At 44.9% G+C, this 19507-nt stretch overlaps 1 protein-coding gene and 1 long non-coding RNA gene across 4 annotated transcripts in view; one reads left to right on the top strand and one right to left on the bottom strand.

The window, feature by feature from the left end:
- Positions 1–19507, bottom strand: part of LOC126987356 (zinc finger protein OZF-like) — a 148246-nt gene that overhangs the window by 54442 nt on the left and 74297 nt on the right. The window lies entirely within an intron of this gene.
- Positions 1055–2800, top strand: LOC126987357 (uncharacterized). Its single transcript, XR_007740807.1, has 3 exons — positions 1055–1151; positions 1524–1616; positions 2286–2800. It is a non-coding gene; the product is annotated as an uncharacterized LOC126987357 (long non-coding RNA).

Here is a 19507-nt window from a genome sequence, read left to right on the forward strand (position 1 = left end):
CAATATTAACTTTACTATTAAGTGTTTAGAAGTCCTCGCCAGCACTCTCAAGTTAATACCAAAGTTAAGAGTAGGTATTAGGCTAATAGTTGTTGAGGATACACTTTGAGAGTGAAGTTAATACCAAAGTCGAAAGTTAATACCAAGTTTAGTATTAATAGTTGTCGAGGATACGGGCCCAGACCTTTCACAGGACCCACCAACCACATGAAGCCTGGGGTGGAAAGTGAATAACAGATCATGCCGTCACAGTCACCATTTGTTCCAACAGATGAATATTTTCTGTTCTCTGTGCTACACACAGCCCTGTAACACCACCACAACAAACACTTGCACTCACACACACAGCAGAACTGAATCAGCACAGCACCTCAGGAGAAGTGGACCTTCATGTGCCTGACAATCTCACCCTTAGTCATGAAACGTTTCCCACAAACATCGCACTTGAACCCTTTATGACCAGACTGTCTGAAGAGGTGCATGTCCAATATACTCTTCAGTTTGAATCTTTTCCCACAAACTTCACACTCATGACTTCTTGCATCAGTGTGTGTAACAAGGTGTAATTTGAGGTTACCCTTCTGACTGAAACATTTCCCACAAACTTCACACTCATGCTTTCTTTCACCAGTGTGTGTAAGAGTGTGTAATTTGAGGGTATCCTTCTGACTGAAACATTTCCCACAAACTTCACACAGTAACGTTATTTTTGTTGTCAAATAAAGTTTTGGAAGTACCCATTTTGCCCTCTTTCGGATTCTATCCCTCTCTCTGTTCCTAAGGGCCGTACTTTAAAAACCTTTCGCCAGGCCTGGCACTGGAGTTCTCCGGGCGATCCGATATTTGGTACCATTAGACGGAATGAACGCTTCGCCGGGCTAAGCCTCGCCAGCGCTGAGGACGAAATAGTAATGGAACTTGCCGCCGAACGATAGTCCAGGCGGAGGCTTCCTTTCCCGCTGGCGAAAGGCATAAATTTGAATTGTTTTACTATGTCTGCATTAGCATGAGAAGTTAAACGAATTAGAAAAGACACACTCATTTATTTATACAATAACTCAAGCAAGTTTTATAAATATCGATGTATTTACATCTTTTTTCAAGACTATGTAGTATCGCTCCATGAGGATTCAAGACGCCTGCCTCCTCCGGTAAGTGCACTCTGTATTATCGTTCACATAATTAGGTTAATTTCCATTTTATGCAAGCCTGCGGCTTTGTTTGAATGTTTTGATGAATGCAGCGGTACTGTCAGGTGCATCAAAGGTGTCTCACGCCCGCAGGTGAGCCATAATGAGCTGTGCCAAGGCCACATTCTTGAGTCCTGCCCGGGCTAGTCATATTACTGATTTTATGCAGGATGAGTTAATAAATTGTTATTTTCATCATAATTTCATAATGAAATTTACAAAATGAGTATTCAGAATCATTCGTCAGTTGTGTATTTATAAATTATTGATGGATTTAATAGGCAAAATGTAACAAAAGCTGATGAAGGTATTTCCTGTTTCCTGTATTTTCAGGTATTGACATAAGAGTGCAAGCAAGTATAAAGGCTGTAGTCACTGTCTAGTGGGGTCACTCCCTCCTAAACCTAGATCAAGAGCAAGACCCAGGTAAGCCAACTAGAATTTATGAAGGGTTACTACTAGAAACATCGCTAAAATTTTACAAGTGTGCCTGTCTTGCTATGGCAGATGAAAATATTCGAGAGTGTAGTTTTGTGTGTGTTTTGAACTAATCTGCTTACCATTAGTTTTCTTCTACCCTCCCCCCCCTTCCCATTTAGTGAAACCCATCGATATTTCCTGCAGGATACTCGCCCTTTATTGGTAAACCTAAAACTAACCTAACCTCGATCCCCGTGATAACTTTTTTTCAAACCAACTAGGGGCCCTACACCCCCTTCATAAAGCACATAGGTGTCTTTCACCGTGATGCAGGTGCACTTGTAAAACAATACCAAAGCATCTGTATCATAAATATTCCAAGACCAATTGTCATTACATTGATTCTTTATTTAGTTCTACTACTTGATGATATGTTGCATATCACATTAATATTACATAAATATTACTTGCTGTCAAAGTTCATTTCTTGGCATACAGGTCCCATCATACATCATAACTCATAATAGTCACTAATACTTTGTTTGAATAACATTACATAAATACTACTTGCTAGCAAAGTCCATTTTCCATCATACATCATTATTCATATATAATAGTCAATAATACTTTGTTTGTATAAGCATTACATCATTGTATATAATGTATATTCTTCAGATGATGGCAGCCTTACAAGTTTTTGAGGAGCTTGATGTCCTCGAGGATGCTGCAGGGGAAAGGGTCAGACTGCCGAGAAGGATTGTGAAGGATCGCTTGGATTTATTCCTGACTTTGACTGAAGAGGAATTTACATCCAGGTTCAGGATATCAAAGCAAAGCGCAAGGGCCTTACTTGCTGACTTACATTTACCAGAGGCAGCTGATGCAAGAGGTTAGTGTACATAATATACCATTGCGCTATAATGATTTAAACATGTGGTAATTCTTTAAATTCTCTAGTCATGCACCCAGTCCTTTGGAAACTGTTGTCATGGCTGATTTTAATGTTTCAAACATAACCTTAATTTTTGGGGGGTGGTGAATAGCAAATAAATACCATATCCCCACGTCATCAAATACATTAATCAAAATCATTAGCAGTTGTTGCCCTACATATAGATGATATATTACAATGGAATGCAAGATATGGGATTTATTCTTGGTTATCCTTAACAATTTACTCTCCTTCCATAGGATGTTCTGTACCACCTCACCTTCAACTCCTCATCACCTTAAGATGGATGGCCACTGGTGACCTGCACCAAACTGTTGGAGATTGCCTGGATGTCTCTCAGCAGTTTGTAAGTTCATGCTCTTCACATACTGTGTGTGCCATTGCTGCTTTATATCAGCGGTATGTAAAGTTTCCTGGAAGGCATGAGTTAGGGTCCATCAAGACAAACTTTGAAGCAATCTCTGGATTCCCAGGTGTCATTGGTGCAATACACTGCACACACATCCCCATTCTCAGTCCAGGTGGTCAGCAAGCAGAAACTTACCGAAGCAGAAAGGGCTTCTTTTCATTAAATGTACAAGCAGTGTGTGGTCCAGACTTAACATTTTATAATATTATTTGTCGATGGCCAGGATCAGTCCACGACAGCAGAATATTTGCTAATAGTTTCTGACCGTTCTATTTCTGCCGTGGTGGACGGTCACTGTTCTTCCCCTAAATCTATTAACAGTGGTGTCCCACAGGGTTCTGTCCTATCTCCCACTCTTTTTCTGTTGTTCATTGATGATCTTCTTTCCAAAACGAACTGTCCTATCCATTCCTACGCCGATGATTCCACTCTGCATTATTCAACTTCTTTTAATAGAAGACCCACCCTTCAGGAACTTAACGACTCAAGGCTGGAGGCTGCAGAACGCTTAGCCTCAGACCTTACTATTATTTCCGATTGGGGCAAGAAGAACCTGGTGTCCTTCAACGCCTCAAAAACACAGTTTCTCCACCTATCCACTCGACACAATCTTCCAAACAACTATCCCCTATTCTTTGACAACACCCAGCTATCACCTTCCTCAACACTAAACATTCTCGGTCTATCCTTAACTCAAAATCTCAACTGGAAACTTCATATCTCATCTCTTACTAAATCAGCTTCCTCGAGGCTGGGCGTTCTGTACCGTCTCCGCCAGTTCTTCTCCCCTGCACAGTTGCTGTCCATATACAGGGGCCTTGTCCGCCCTCGTATGGAGTATGCATCTCATGTGTGGGGGGGCTCCACTCACACAGCTCTTCTGGACAGAGTGGAGGCTAAGGCTCTTCGTCTCATCAGCTCTCCTCCTCATACTGATAGTCTTCTACCTCTTAAATTCCGCCGCAATGTTGCCTCTCTTTCTATCTTCTATCGATATTTCCACGCTGACTGCTCTTCTGAACTTGCTAACTGCATGCCTCCCCCCCTCCCGCGGCCCCGCTGCACTCGACTTTCTACTCATGCTCATCCCTATACTGTCCAAACCCCTTATGTAAGAGTTAACCAGCATCTTCACTCTTTCATCCCTCACGCTGGTAAACTCTGGAACACTCTTCCTTCATCTGTATTTCCTCCTGCCTACGACTTAAACTCTTTCAAGAGGAGGGTATCAGGACACCTCTCCTCCCGAAACTGACCTGTCTTTCGGCCACCTCTTTGGATTCTTTTTAGGAGCAGTGAGTAGCGGGCTTTTTTTTATTAATGTTTGCTTTTTGTGTGCCCTTGAACTGTCTCCTTTGCTGTAAAAAAAAAAAAAAAAAGTTTTCTGTATGCTCAGTTGCAAGCTGGCGATTACAATGGCCATTTGTTAGGGGACTCAACCTACCCTCTTCGTCCCTTTCTTATGACTCCTGTTGGGAATCCATCACGGCCAAATGAAGGACGATATAACTTGGCTCATGCTAAAACCCGTAATGTAATAGAGAGAGCATTTGGAGTGTGGAAATGACGATTCCATTGTCTGGCCATTCCTATGCGTACAAGCCTGGACACAACCATGGCCACAATCTGCAGTGCAGCTGTTTTGCACAACATTGCACTGGCAGACAGGAATGAAGATATGGAAGATTATGACAATGATATTATAAATGAAGAGGAAAGACTCATTGAGAATGCACAAAATAGACATGCAGGACAGAGGAAGAGGGCAAACATGATAAATAATGTATTTTCAAATGAATAACATGAAATGATATAAATGTCAGGGACCAATTTTTGCTGCCCAAATAGTGATAAAAGTAAACTGTTGTCTGTATCTTTTTTGGGTTTTGTAAACTGAGGGAGTAAGCCAATACAAAGGCTGCAGGCACTATACCAAATGGGGTGACTATCTGGCCCGTGCTGAGTTAATGGGTCTCTCCCACTACAAGCTCAAAGGGTCAACTGGACAGGAATGAGCTCTGAGCTCCACAGTCACACATAGCTATAGCATATACTCCCATTACACACACAGGACATGCAAACACACAGGCGTGGAACCCTACTCTACCTTCAGGTAATGTGGTTTTCAGTCTGGAAAATAAGTTATATTTGTTTTCAAGTTTTATATTTTTGTGGAATCTGTTTTATATGGTTGACTAATAAAATCTATTGGAAAAGTATTTTGATGTTTAATACGACAATCATATCCTGAAAGTCTTTCAGAAAAGAAGAAAAAATGATTAGTGATTTTTTAGTCGAGCCAAGTTTTTCTCGTGATATTCTTTGACACACCTCTTTTGAATGGCAATTAGTTCCAATTGGCTTTCATGAACTTTTGAGAGATTGGCATAGTATTCTGTTGCCAACCTCTTTTCGTGATCCATTACATGTACACACACATTATGTACACACACACACACACACACACACACACACACACACACACACACACACACACACACACACACACACACACACACACACATGTACACACACACACACACACACACACACACACACACATGTACACACACACACACACACACACACACACACACACACACACACATGTACACACACACACACACACACACACACACACACACACACACACACACACACACACACACACACACACAGACATGTACACACACATTCTTTTCTCGAGGGCTTAATAAATTTTCTTCACTCGCTAATCCCTAGGCCACTGAGAACTGGGTGAGGCGCTAATCTCAGGGCAGCCGTTGTCTTTATATCCACCCACCCACACCCATGTCACACCCACATTCATGATCATTCGTCAGAACGATTCCTACCTTTTTCCCTTATTCCTTTCCCCAGGTGTGGGGTCAGAGGCCCTTTTCATATATATGTATATATTCCTCATATTTCGTTTTTCTACATATTTCGAAACGAAAAATAATAATTACCGTCATGTTTTTGATAAATTTCGTCGAAGGAGACCCTGATGTATCCAAAGCGGGTACTCAGCATATAATGTATGCGAAGGATGAATATGCACCATACAAATTTCCCGCGCTTTTTAGTCGACACGGTGCTACATCTAGCAGGCTTTGGGAGTGTTAGCGCGGGCGATCACTTTCGGTCGCCGAGACTGGCGATCGCCACCGCTGGAGAAAAATGAGTGTTTAAAGTACGGCCTTCCTCACCGACACGATCGCCAAGCGTAACTTCGCCAGGCATTCGCCGACCTTGGCGGATGGTTTTAAAGTACGGCCCTAAGATCCTAACGGTACCGGTACTAGCGGCAATGTGCAGTGCCGAGTGATCATTAAGCTTCCCGGAACCCAAGTGATCATGAGGCTTCGCGGTATCAGGTACCGATACCGGGTACCGGTACCAGGTACCGGTACCTGGTACCGCGAAGCCTCATGATCACTTGGGTTCCGTGAAGCTTAATGATCACTCGGCACTGCGCATTGCCGCTAGTACCGGTACCGTTAGGATCTTTGTGACGCTCGGCGCTCGCCCGCCTCCATGTGGTATGGGCCCTGTGTGTAGACGCTGAGTCACTGCCCCGCTGACCGTCTCCCCAAGTTCCCACCATTTTGTCCTGCTTTCCGTTTCCATCACAGCTCCCGTTTCCATTATTTTATTATTTTATTTATTTATTGAAATTACTGGATAATTCTTCATGTCCGATTCCTTTTCTTTTTAGGTTGCTAATAAATATTGTTATTGTTATTAGACTATGATCGAATACCCACTACCCATATCACCGAGATATCCACTTACTAAGTGGTGATCTCTCTCTCTCTCTCTCTCTCTCGCCTACTACACCTCCAATATTTAATCATCTTATATAATCCATCATACAATTCTTTATAGCCAAAAACTCTCGCCAAGGGATTCAAACTCTTTTTTCGTTAATGCTTTATTGGATAAATATGATCTCTCTCTCTCTCTCTCTCTCTCTCTCTCTCTCTCTCTCTCTCTCTCTCTCTCTCTCTCTCTCTCTCTCTCTCTCTCTCTCTCTCTCTCTCTCTCTCTCTAAAAGTTAACGAGTCATACGAATTTAACAGTGGCAAGTAAAAAGAAAACGAAGTCTTGGGTTAAAAGTTAGTGAGTCCCACGAGTCTTTAGAAAACGCTAATACATATTGTTATTCTTATTAAACTATGATCGAGTACATCCATAATAACTATACATGCTATTTTTTTTTTCGAAAAAATAAATATTCACTTCATTCAGAGAGAGAGAGAGAGAGAGAGAGAGAGAGAGAGAGAGAGAGAGAGAGAGAGAGAGAGAGAGATTTACATAGATTTACATAGAAAATCAGACCACACAGACCCCATGGTCCAGACTAGGTGGTCTGTCCTTAAACCTAAGTGATTTTACATTAATCAGAAGGCCCCTAAACGTTGCATTTCTACTCTAGTTGATATTAAGTTGAAGGAGAGAGAGAGAGTTTTCTTTACAGGAAATTTATTTGGGAATTTCATCAGAAGTCATTAAGAAAAAAAAACTCCTTCGGGTACCGGTACCGGTACCGGTGTAATGGTCTGTTTTTCCCCCTGTCCGAAATTCCCCCCGGGGGAAATATGGCCCAGGATATATATCCCCCTGGGGGAATTTTGTCCCAGGATAATATTTCCCCCTCTGGGCCAAGATTCCCCCAACCCCACTGCTGTTATAAGCGTATGGCTATGGCGACGTGTAGCAACTACAGCCTGCCACACAGGATAATTATCATCACGACAAAACTACCATAACTAGGGCTCTCACAATCGCTCTCTTTTTAGCTGTTTTCCTTCTAGTCTTGGCGCCAACATGCCTCACAGTTGTCCGAGCAGTGGCAGTGGAAACAGCTGCGTCAGAATATGGAGGAGCTCACTTACCACACATACTACCAATATCTGGATAGCGGGAAGTATCCTGATGGACTAAACAAAGACGAAAAGCGTGATATTAGAAAAAAGTGCGAACCCTTTTGTGTTAAAGATGGATATTTAATGCATAAACGAAAAATAAATAATGAAGTTCAGTTACGTCAAGTGTTGATGAAAACGGAAGTGAGCCGAGTTATCCAAGGTTGTCATGAAGGGTTTGGTGGTGCACATATGGGAAGGGATAAGACAATTGGAAAAATTACTGCTAACTATTATTTTAAGGGCATCGAAGAACTTGTTAGTGATTATGTTTTTAAATGTGACAAGTGCCAGAGAGCAAGTAATGCAATGCAAGCTCCAGAGTTACATCCAGCGTCTGTTCCTGAAAAAGTTTGGTCTCAGGTTGGAATCATGGAGGTATTATAACAGGAGGCGCCTTCCCGCGCCGTCCCCATACAGGCGAGTGAAGCCAGTGGGCGGAGCTTTCAGAGTCTGTGGGCGGAGCTTACAATCGGCAGATAGACCCAAAACATTGCGATCTCCTGGGCGGAACTAAGGGAATTTACCACTTGTTTTTGCATCTAGACGAAAAATTAAAAAAAGAATTGATGGCTTGAGTTATGAAAAGTACATAAAATTTTCCTATATATTTAATGTAGATCTATTATCAATTTAAGGTCAAGGCAGTCCCGTGGCTTAAAAAAAAACAATGAAAGGGCCCCGGCATTCCATGACAGTGTTGCAGTGTGTGTCCCTCGGCCTGGCACACAGCGTGCAGCAGACACAGGGGGAGTTAATAACCTCCCAGTAGTACCTATAGCCTAGCCTAAGACGCATTGCTACCACATCCTGAGGTGCACTGTGTCGCCCATAGGGGTAAACAGTGGTGGGAGACACTTGCATAATGGAGGCTGCTGGTGCTACCATTGTCACAGCAGTGTCTGAGTTGGATAGCAATGTTATTATGGAAATAATCCCTAATTATATTCTTAACATAGCTAAGCGTATAGTCAGTGTCAGGGTCCACTGTGTCATCCTGAAGGGCACGTCGAGCAAGGCAGTCTGCCTTTTCATTGTGCTGGATGGAAGGGCACCCAGGTGAAGTGGACCGTACGTGGCACCTGCGGCCTCAAGGGCACGGAGGGCAGTCAGGCACTTAGTCACAAGATCACAGTCTGTAGGGGAGGAGGACACAGGTTCATGTAATGCAGCCTGGCTATCAACAAACAAGTATACATCTTTGCGGAAAGCTGCTACAGTGTGGCGAGCCTCAAGTATGGCATACAGCTCAGCCTGGTCGAGGACAGGTACCCTGGCAGCCACCTGGTAATCTCAATGTCAGTGTACAACAGAACTGCAGATTTCTATCATATGTAGCCCTATCTGATTATACAGTTCTCAACTCACCTGTGAAATGATGTAGAACCACTACGTTCCCTTTTCGTGCAGCCATATGAACATATGAACATAAGAACGTAGGAGTCTGCAAGAGGTCGGTAGGCCTGTACAAGGCAGCTCCTTTGAATCTAAGCTCCCGTGTATCTAACCCCACCTAATATCGCTGTCCATGAATTTATCTAATCTATTTATTAATGTGACAACTGTATTGGCAATCAGCACGTGACTGCAAACCTGTTCCACTCATCCACCAACCACTCTGTTAGTAAACCAATTTTTGCCTATGTCCCTGTTGAATCTGAATTTATCCAGTTTAAACCCATTACTTCGTGTCCTACCCGGTTCTCTTACCAACAAAACCTTATAATTATCCTTAAAGCCCTTCATCCATTTATAAACCTCGATCATGTCTCCACGCACCCTTCGCCTTTCTAGAGAATGCAAGTTTAACTGTTTGAGTCTTTCCTCGTATGGCAAGTTTCTCAACCTCTGAATCATCTTCGTTATCCTCCTCTGCACCGATTCTAACACTTTGATATCCAGGTGACCAGAACTAAACCACATAGTCAAGATGAGGTCTAACTAATACTAAATATAGTTTGAGGAAGACTTCGGCGCTTCTATTGCTCCTTCTATTGGCTCCTTCAAATAAATCCCAGTACCCTATTTGCTCGATTTCTAGCATGAATGCATTGTGCCCTTGGACGGAGATCAGGAGCTCACTCAGACCCTAAATCCTCTCGCACCCAGACCTGCTTATGAAAGTGTCATTAAGCAATAGTTATGTGAGGGGTTGTTCCTACCTACACTCAGAAAAGGCAGGGATTGTATGCACTTTCAATGCGTCTACTGGATCAGCTGATATATGTTTTGAGTCTAAGGGGGGTGGGGAGACAGCGGACCAATAGCGCGTTGGCTTCGCGTTCGTGACGTCATGGCGGCTCCTCCCATAATACCTCCATGGTTGGAATGGACTTGATCGGACCCTTGCCCCAGACAGAGAGAGGACACTGTTACGTTGTAGCAATGACCGACTACTTTACGAAATTTCCAGTTGCTTCATCTTTAAAACACAAATCTACAGCAGAAGTTGCACAGTTCTTTTTAGACACCATATGTGAATTTGGCTGTATAGAAACCTTGATCACCGACCAAGGGAGAGAATTTGTCAACGAACTGAATGATATCATATGTGCCAAGTTACAGATAGATCAAAGAATTGCTTCAGCCTATCATCCACAAACAAATGGATTGCAGGAGAGATTTAATCAAACCTCGAAAGAGCTCTTATCCAATGTGTTAATGAAAACAGAACGATTGGGATTTGCACATAAAGAGAATCCTATTCGGATATCGTACTTCGGTCCACGCCAGCACTGGTGTTACTCCTTTCACTGCAATGTTTAGGAGAAAGCCCGTGCTTCCAGTCTATCTAGATACTGAGTCATATGAGGCGGCAGGAACTAGGGTAACGACAGCAGAGGCTTAAAGAGCTAACAGAGAGAGTGTTGTCAGAAAAAAAGGCAGCTGATGAAAAAATCACTATGAATATTGCTAAAGCTCAAAACAGACAAAAGAAGAACTATGATGCAAGACATACATCTAAATACAATGAAATAGTTGAGGGCTCATTAGTACTATTAAGAAACAACAAAAATAATCACCGAATGGGAGGAAAACTAGAAGCAAAATACATAGGCCCGTATGAAGTTGTTTCTCTTGTAAGCAAAGGACGCGCAAAACTGAAAAACGTTGCATCAAATAAAGAGCTAAAAAACTTGTACCACATAGTGAATTTAAAGGTGTACAAACAAAATGACACGAACGGTTTAAGGCAAGAAGATGACATCACTGGAGCAGAACCGTGCAACGCATCTGTGAATGAGCAGCAGCAATATCCTGAACAAACGGGAGTCCTACATATTCCAGCAGAAGAGAAAGTAATTTTACTCATGTTTGCAGATGAGAAAGCTGTCAGAAGGGTGGAAGCAGAAGGAAAATAAGTCACAGAAGATGAAATAGAGACAAAACCAGAGAAGCTTCCTGGCATGCTTGTCATGAGAAGACAAACACTTAAATGTGTTTACAAATATATGGATGAAGATGCAATTACAACGCTTCATGCAACACTTAAGGCAAAGGAGGACGACATTCCTGGGGCATGGCTATGTCAAGAATGTACAGGAATTACGGCAGATGGACGCGAAGTGGTCGAGTGCGAACCATGTTTTGAATGGTACCACACTGCCTGCCTTGGAACAACACAAAACTATAAGGCCTCATGGAGTTGTCTTAAGTGTAATCCAATCCCACAATCAAAAAGACAAAGGATAAAATGAATGAACACTCCTCAAAATCCGTTATTTTTAATTGCTTTTAAGTACTTTTATCTAGCCCTCCAATAAAGACTTCTTTTTTACCATGATCCTGATAATCTGATTATGACAAGTATAATGAGGCATCACCATTGTTCTATCTGAAACTGCTTTTGACTCCAACGTAGACAATAATGAAATAGTATCAGTAACTACGGAACATGACGGATGATATGGTTTAATATTATGATGTGCTGCCTACATACTATCGGTGAGTACTCTGCCATATAAATTCAACACATTATTAGTGCTACACAAGTACCACTAAATTACCAGACTACATAAACTAATATGATTCTGATGTAGAAAAAATTCCTATTATTTTGTCAAACTTACCGTTGATTATGTAACTCATTAAAATAGTTGCTGTGTAAGGGGGGAGAAATGGCCTATAGGGGGAAAAAAATCTTCGGTCTGAAATTCCCCCCGGGGGAAGAACAGCCCGGGCTGCTTTTCCCGGGGGGAAATCTAACCTAGGCTAATTTTCCCTGGGGGAATTTCAGTCAGGGGGGAAAAATTTCCTGCTACACCGGTAGGCATCTTCCTGGTGGGCCTGATGGTCGGCCCAAGGCTTCTTCCAGGTGGGCCTGATATATATATATATATATATATATATATATATATATATATATATATATATATATATATATATATATATATATATATATATATATATATATATACCGGTCCACTACTCGAACTACAACACAAAGGCATAATGTAGGCTATTTAGTACTGGCCCGATGTACATTTGCTTCTTATGGCCTGATTGCAGAATATTTATATCGGCCTTATATTGGCCCGATAAATAAAATCCTCGAACTACAACAAAAGGCATAATGTAGGCTATTTAGTACTGGCCCGATGTACATTTGCCTCTTATGGCCCGATTGCAGAATATTTATATCGGCCTTATATTGGCCCGATAAACAAAATCCTTTATGCCATAGTTCCGTTATTTGCCGGTATCGGCCCGGACTTTCGATGTTTGCTGGGCAAACTACCTGGCTCCCAATTTCTTTCACTCAAATCTACCTGAAAATTTTCCCACCCTACATCTCTCAGTCTCCACTTCTTTCTGTCCTTTTCTTTCATTTCATTTCTACCGTTCAGCCCGCACTCCACGGTCAACATATTATGATCAGACACAATATCAATCATTCCCTCTTCATCTATCCACATGCGAGACACACATTCACGCATTCTCCCATTTACCAGTACATAATCAATCGCAGACTCCTGATTTCTTGCACTCCAGGTCACACGTCCCTCAGCCAGAGTTTCATTCAGGTTCTCTAAGTCCATTTCACTTACAAACTCAGCTAGCATTTCTCCATTCCGATTTATATACGTTCACCTAACATACCTGTATGTGCATTCATATCACCCATAACAATTAATCACTCTCTCTCCTGCAAGCTCCCTCACAACTTTTCTAAGAATATTGTACTTTCCCCTGTTTTCCCTTACTGCGCTTTCACCCTCTACAGTCATATACACAACAACCATTACTACTCTTTCTAGTCTGCCCTTCTTATTCTTGCATTCCACACTCACGGCCAATACATCTTCACTGCTAGCACTGTTACCTACATCCAGCACTTCCACCTTCAGATTCTCATTCTTGCGGTGGAGGAAGGCTACGCCTCCTCCCATAGTCTCCTGTTTCTTTCGCCCCTTCCCAATCATCACATACTCACTCCCCTCAGTCTGCACATCGCCTCTCAGGTGTGTCTCAGTCAAGCCTATTATATCATATTTCCATTCATCCAGTTCCTTACTCATGCCCTCAAGTTTGCCCACGCCCCAGCCTCTCACATTCAAACATCCAATCTTCATGCCTTCACTTGATTGGGTTGTGTATCCACTCCTCCGTGTTAGGTCATTTATAGCCGTTCATACTGTCTCCACTGCATACAGCGACTTCATCCGCACCCATTCACGCAGGCGCTCCCCCATCCTTCTGTTCCCGTTGCTGCCCAGGTGCACGCCAACCACGTCGAACGCTGCGTCTTCCCTCAGGACTCCATCCATGTCGATGAAGCTGACGTCGCCCTTCTTCCCTCGCGTCCATTCAATCTTCATCTTCATCATTTCTTCTTGGATCCTCTTGTTGGTAGATCGGCGCCGTCGCTCGTACTGTGGTCCTTCCCTTGGGCGTCTCATAATTCCCACAACTGCAACCTTCATTCCTTTTCCTTCCACTGCCTTCACAGAGTCTACTACGTCCTTCACTGTGTCTTCCTGTCCGACGTACTCCAGGGCGTTCCCACCACCCTGGACGATCAGCAGTCCGTCTTTCAAGTCGGCCGCATCATGCTGCACTCTTTTCTTGATGTTCCTCATCTGAGCACCACTCATGATGATGCAGCCACTGCCGTCCATGTTGCATTTAACGTGCCAGTGAGCATTCTTCATCATACTGTCTCCTATGATGCGGATGGGGGCCCTCTTCACCTTCATTTCTGTTGTTCGTCGAGGCCTTGCTGTTTCTGTCGCTTGGTCTGGTCTTTCCTTGGGGGTCTCAGCAGTCCGAACCTCTCTCTCCACATGGTCCTCCTTGGGGGCAGCCACGGCTGTTGCCTTGACTCCCCTGTCCTCCAGGGTGTCATTGGGGGCAGCCACGGCTGTTTGATCTTGATCTTGATCTTGATGTCACAGGTGGCTCGGGATTTCTCCCCAGCCAGGCCTTTATATCGGCAGCTCCTGTGAAAAGAAAACAAAACATGCGGGAAGTCAATGTTCTCGGGGCAAGATATCATTCCCTACATCTTTCACGCCACATGCCCTCCAAGAACTCTTTCACTGCCTCAATCACTCGTCCACTCGTCTCTCCACTGAGCCCCAGCAGCAGCACCATCCACTCCCTTCCAGTCCTCCCGTTTACATCACGTCCCATCTCGCTCAAAAACACATGCATCATCTTCGTTCTCTCCCTGTCATACTTCTTGCATTCCAGCACTACATGCTGCACAGTCTCGTCCACACCCCTGTCACACATCTGGCATACTTTGCTGCGGGACTCAGACCATCTATAGTTCCTTGCATTCACATCCAGACACTGCGCTCTAGCACGGAAAAGAAGATCACCTCCCAGGCTTCCCTCATACCACACCTCACACTTTGGGGCCTCTTTCTCCCTATACCAGTCGAGAGTTTCCTTTCTTTCCATCTCATTCTTCCACTTGCTCAATCCCTCATCTTTAACTGCCATATCTATCACATTCTTCCACTTTCTTACATCCCACTCAAACCCCTCTCCATTTCTGTTTGTTATTCTCCATTCAAACACATTCTGTCTATCTTCAAAGGGTCGGTACACCCACCTACTTAGCATAACATTCCTGTCTATCATTCGCCCACATTTATTCGCCCATTTGCCATCTCTTATACTCCACAAGTATACTTTCCTTGCTAATCTTGCATCCTCCATTTGTTCCAGTCTCACTTTATATCTCAAGGTTGCCTTTACTAGTCTTTCCCTAAACGTGCTCCATCCCATGTCCCCCCTAAGAGCCTCTACTGCTGCAAACCTTGGTGCATTCAGTGCCATTCTTGCTACCCTATTCTGCCCCACTTCCAATTTTTCTATCTCACTGTCATTCCATGTCATCACATCCATTCCATACATAATGCTCGGGACAGCCACACTCTTCCAAACCTCACGGATGACATCATACTTGCTCGCTCTCATCCTCGCTGCACTCCCTAAACGGCCTACCCACTGGTTTGCCATACTTATCTTTACATTCTTGGCCCTGCCGCATCCATTTACCTCCATCCACACCCCTAGGTACTTGTATTCTTCGGTCTGTTCCAACTCATCCCCTTCCAGTCTCCAAGTTGTTTCTCTCTCATCCTCTGACCTATTCACTATCATTACTTTGCTCTTCTCACTACTGAACCTAACCCCAAAATCCCTTCCATAACCCCCTACCACATCTAGGAGACTCTGTAGTTCTTCAGCAGACTCACTCATAACCACCACATCATCCGCATACAACAACACACATACTTTATCCTCTCCAATTCTCACTCCTGCATTCATTCTCCTCATTCTGACTGCTAATTCCTCTGTGAAAAGACTAAATAATGTTGGTGATAATATACAGCCTTGTCTCACTCCTCTTTCACTCTTCACCCAACCTGTCTCTAGATCACCTAGTCTATACTTTGCTCTTGTACCTACATACATACTTCTAATTATGTTAACAATCTTATCACTCAGCCCAACTTTTTCAAGCACTCTGCATAACACATCTCTATTCACCCTGTCATAAGCTTTATCTATATCTAGGAAGCCTAAGTACAGTTTCCCTCCCTCTCTCTTTTTCCTTTCAATCAGCTCATTTACAACAAACATATTATCTTCTGCTCGCCTGTCCACTCGGAATCCGTTTTCATGTCTTGGGGTCTTGGTCTTGGTCCTGGGTGTCGGTATTACACCAAGGCCATCTAGCGAGCCGACGCCAGCTGCTCACAGAGTTTCGTTCAGCTTTCCTGTCTTTCTTTTATCTGTAGTCTTTGTTTGAACATCGCACGTACGGAGCAGCACATGCGACCACAATGGAGGAATTAGGACCAAATGGTGAGATACGACCGGTTGAACATACGGCGCCAGGAAACCATGTACCGAATGACAAAGGAAAATGGCGATTCTCCTGCTGGCAACGTGATGAAAGCACGTCCTCACACCAAAGAAATGCTGCCAAGTCATACTCACTGAACGATCTGTCTCGTAACATGGACGTTATCACGCATCACCGAATAAAAAAAAAACTTCTGTATATAGTGTTTTTGTGAAGTACAAAGGCTAATGTATACTCACCCCCCAAAAAATTCCTACATGTCGTCACACCTGGGTCAAAATGGCCACTTCCAAAACTTCATTTGACAACAAAAATAACGTTACTGGAAACGCTGTTCCGAATGGCACACGGGGCACTCATACCAGAGAAGTGAGAAGGAGCAGAGGACTGTGATACCCTCTCCTCAACAGGGCACCCGACGCACTAATACATGCCCGTGAATGAGTTGAAAAATTCGGTCAAGGTTAACCACAGTGAGCGCGAGTTTCAAAAACCCCTTAATTTTTGTGCCAAACGGCAAACGGTTTCCATTCTAGGGTTAAGCAGTATAGGATATACGTTGTCAGGTCCGGGGCTTGTATTTGTTTTAAGGGACTGGAGAGCTTTAAGGACTTCATCGGTAGTTATTACAAAGTTAGGCAATGCCTGCTCAAGAGGAGGAAGAATCTTCCTCCAAGAGAGCGACCCGCTGAGGGCCACTCCATGTATTATTCCTCCAAGGATAAAACTAAGCGTAAGGAAAAGAAAATACAAGAAATAAAAGACCATAAATAAAATGCATAAAAAGACAACAACTTAGGGCATAAAAAGTCTCCAATTAGAAAGAAAAGAAGAATAAATAGGGAAAATAGGCAAATCGGAAAATAGGAAAACCTGAATATAGTGTGAAGAAGAGAAAAAAGAAGCAGATCATCACAAAAGAAGAAGAAAATACGGAAATAAAAGAAAATTGGGAAAAAAATATGTACTAAATCAGAAGAGGAAAACAGGAAAATCTGAATCTAGGTACACAGAAAAAATAAAGAATCAAGAAGGACCTAAGAAGATGTGCAAAGAGGAGATTTGATTGATTGATAGTTTATTGTTGCCCCTGGTGTCTGCTGCACGCTCTGTGCCAGGCCGAGGGGCCACACACTGCATCACTATGTCATGGAATGCCCTCTCATTGCTAAGTTTAAGCCACAGGACTGCCTTGACCTGCCCCAGACAATTTGTTGGCTCCTGAACCATGATGTCCTCCCTGCTATCCTCAAGGAACACCCTCAGTTTGCACCAAGGTGGTGATGCCGTGTGTGGCAGCCTGAACTACTGCCGTGCTATACAAGGCTGTGATCTCTGCAGTATTTTACTTTAAGGACTAGTATTACTCTATCTCTGTATTCATTCCCATCTAGTGCTTGGGCAATGTTCTCCGTCCCCACATTTTATTGTCTTATTGTCCAGGGGGAGGTACCGCCCCCTCCCTTGTTGTGCTTTCCTTCCTACCATTGTATCTTTTTAATTTCCTGGTGCTACCCACACATGTATTAATAGTTGTATAATCTCACTCTGTCCTGCCTGGGGGTAGGGATGGCATGTTCCTCCCTTCTCCCTTGTTGTTTATCTGCAACAATAAACTATCAATCAATCAATCAGATAAACAAGAGGAGAAGGGAAAAGAAGAAAACAGGGAAATAAAATAAAGAAATGGGAAAATAGGTCAATCGGAAAGGATAAAATCGGAAAGTCTGAATATAGGGAGACAGAAAAGTGAAACAATCAAGAAGGAGCCAAGAAGCTATAAAGGAAGGAGAAGAAGAAGAGGAGGAGGAAGCAAACAAGTCTCCTGTGACATCAAGATCAAGGTCGAGGTCCGCCGCGTGCCCTGAAGTGCCCTGGCAGTGTTTCTCGTGGAGGAGGAGGAGCCCCTCGGCGTGCAGGCCCCCAGGGTGAGTGTGCGGGTGGTGGAGGGCCAGGGTGTGGACGGGCTACACTTGGGACAGGAAGGAGCGGAGGGCCAGGGTGTGGACGGGCTACACTTGGGACAGGAAGGAGGGGAGGGCCAGGGTGTGGACGGGCTACACTTGGGACAGGAAGGAGGGGAGGGCCCGGGTGTGGACGGGCTACCCGTGTGACAGGAAGGAGGGAGGGCCAGGGTGTGGACGGGCTACACTTGGGACAGGAAGGAGGGAGGGCCAGGTGTGGACAGGCTACACTTGGGACAGGAAGGAGGGAGGCCAGGGTGTGGACGGGCTACACTTGGGACAGGAAGGAGGGGAGGGCCAGGGTGTGGACGGGCTGTACTTGGGACAGGAAGGAGGGGAGGGCCAGGGTGTGGACCGGCTATACTTGGGACAGGTAGGAGAGGTGGGCCAGGTGTGGACAGGCTACACTTGGGACAGGAAGGAGGGGAGGGCCAGGGTGTGGACAGGCTACACTTGGGACAGGAAGGAGGGAGGGCCAGGGTGTGGACAGGCTACACTTGGGACAGGAAGGAGCGGAGGGCCAGGGGTGTGGACGGCCACACTTGGGACAGGAAGGAGGGGAGGGCCAGGGTGTGGACGGGCTACACTTGGGACAGGAAGGAGTGGAGGGCCAGGGTGTGGACGGGCTCTACTTGGGACAGGAAGGAGGGGAGGGCCAGGGTGTGGACGGGCTGTACTTGGGACAGGAAGGAGCGGAGGGCCAGGGTGTGGACGGGCTGTACTTGGGACAGGAAGGAGCGGAGGGCCAGGGTGTGGACGGGCTGTACTTGGGACAGGAAGGAGGGGAGGGCCAGGGTGTGGACGGGCTGTACTTGGGACAGGAAGGAGGGGAGGGCCAGGGTGTGGATGGGCTGTACTTGGGACAGGAAGGAGGGGAGGGCCAGGGTGTGGACGGGCTGTACTTGGGACAGGAAAGAGGGAGGGCCAGGTGTGGACAGGCTACACTTGGGACAGGAAGGAGGGGAGGGCCAGGGTGTGGACGGCCACACTTGGGACAGGAAGGAGGGGAGGGCCAGGGTGTGGACGGGCTACACTTGGGACAGGAAGGAGGGAGGCCAGGGTGTGGACGGCCACACTTGGGACAGGAAGGAGCGGAGGGCCAGGGTGTGGGTGGGCTACACTTGGGACTGGAAGGAGCGGAGGGCCAGGGTGTGGATGGGCTACACTTGGGACAGGAAGGAGGGGAGGGCCAGGGTGTGGACGGGCTACACTTGGGACAGGAAGGAGGGGAGGGCCAGGGTGTGGACGGGCTACACTTGGGACAGGAAGGAGGGGAGGGCCAGGGTGTGGACGGGCTACACTTGGGACAGGAAGGAGTGGA

Source organism: Eriocheir sinensis, chromosome 64, assembly GCF_024679095.1.
Source record: "Eriocheir sinensis breed Jianghai 21 chromosome 64, ASM2467909v1, whole genome shotgun sequence".
NCBI lineage: Eukaryota > Metazoa > Arthropoda > Malacostraca > Decapoda > Varunidae > Eriocheir > Eriocheir sinensis.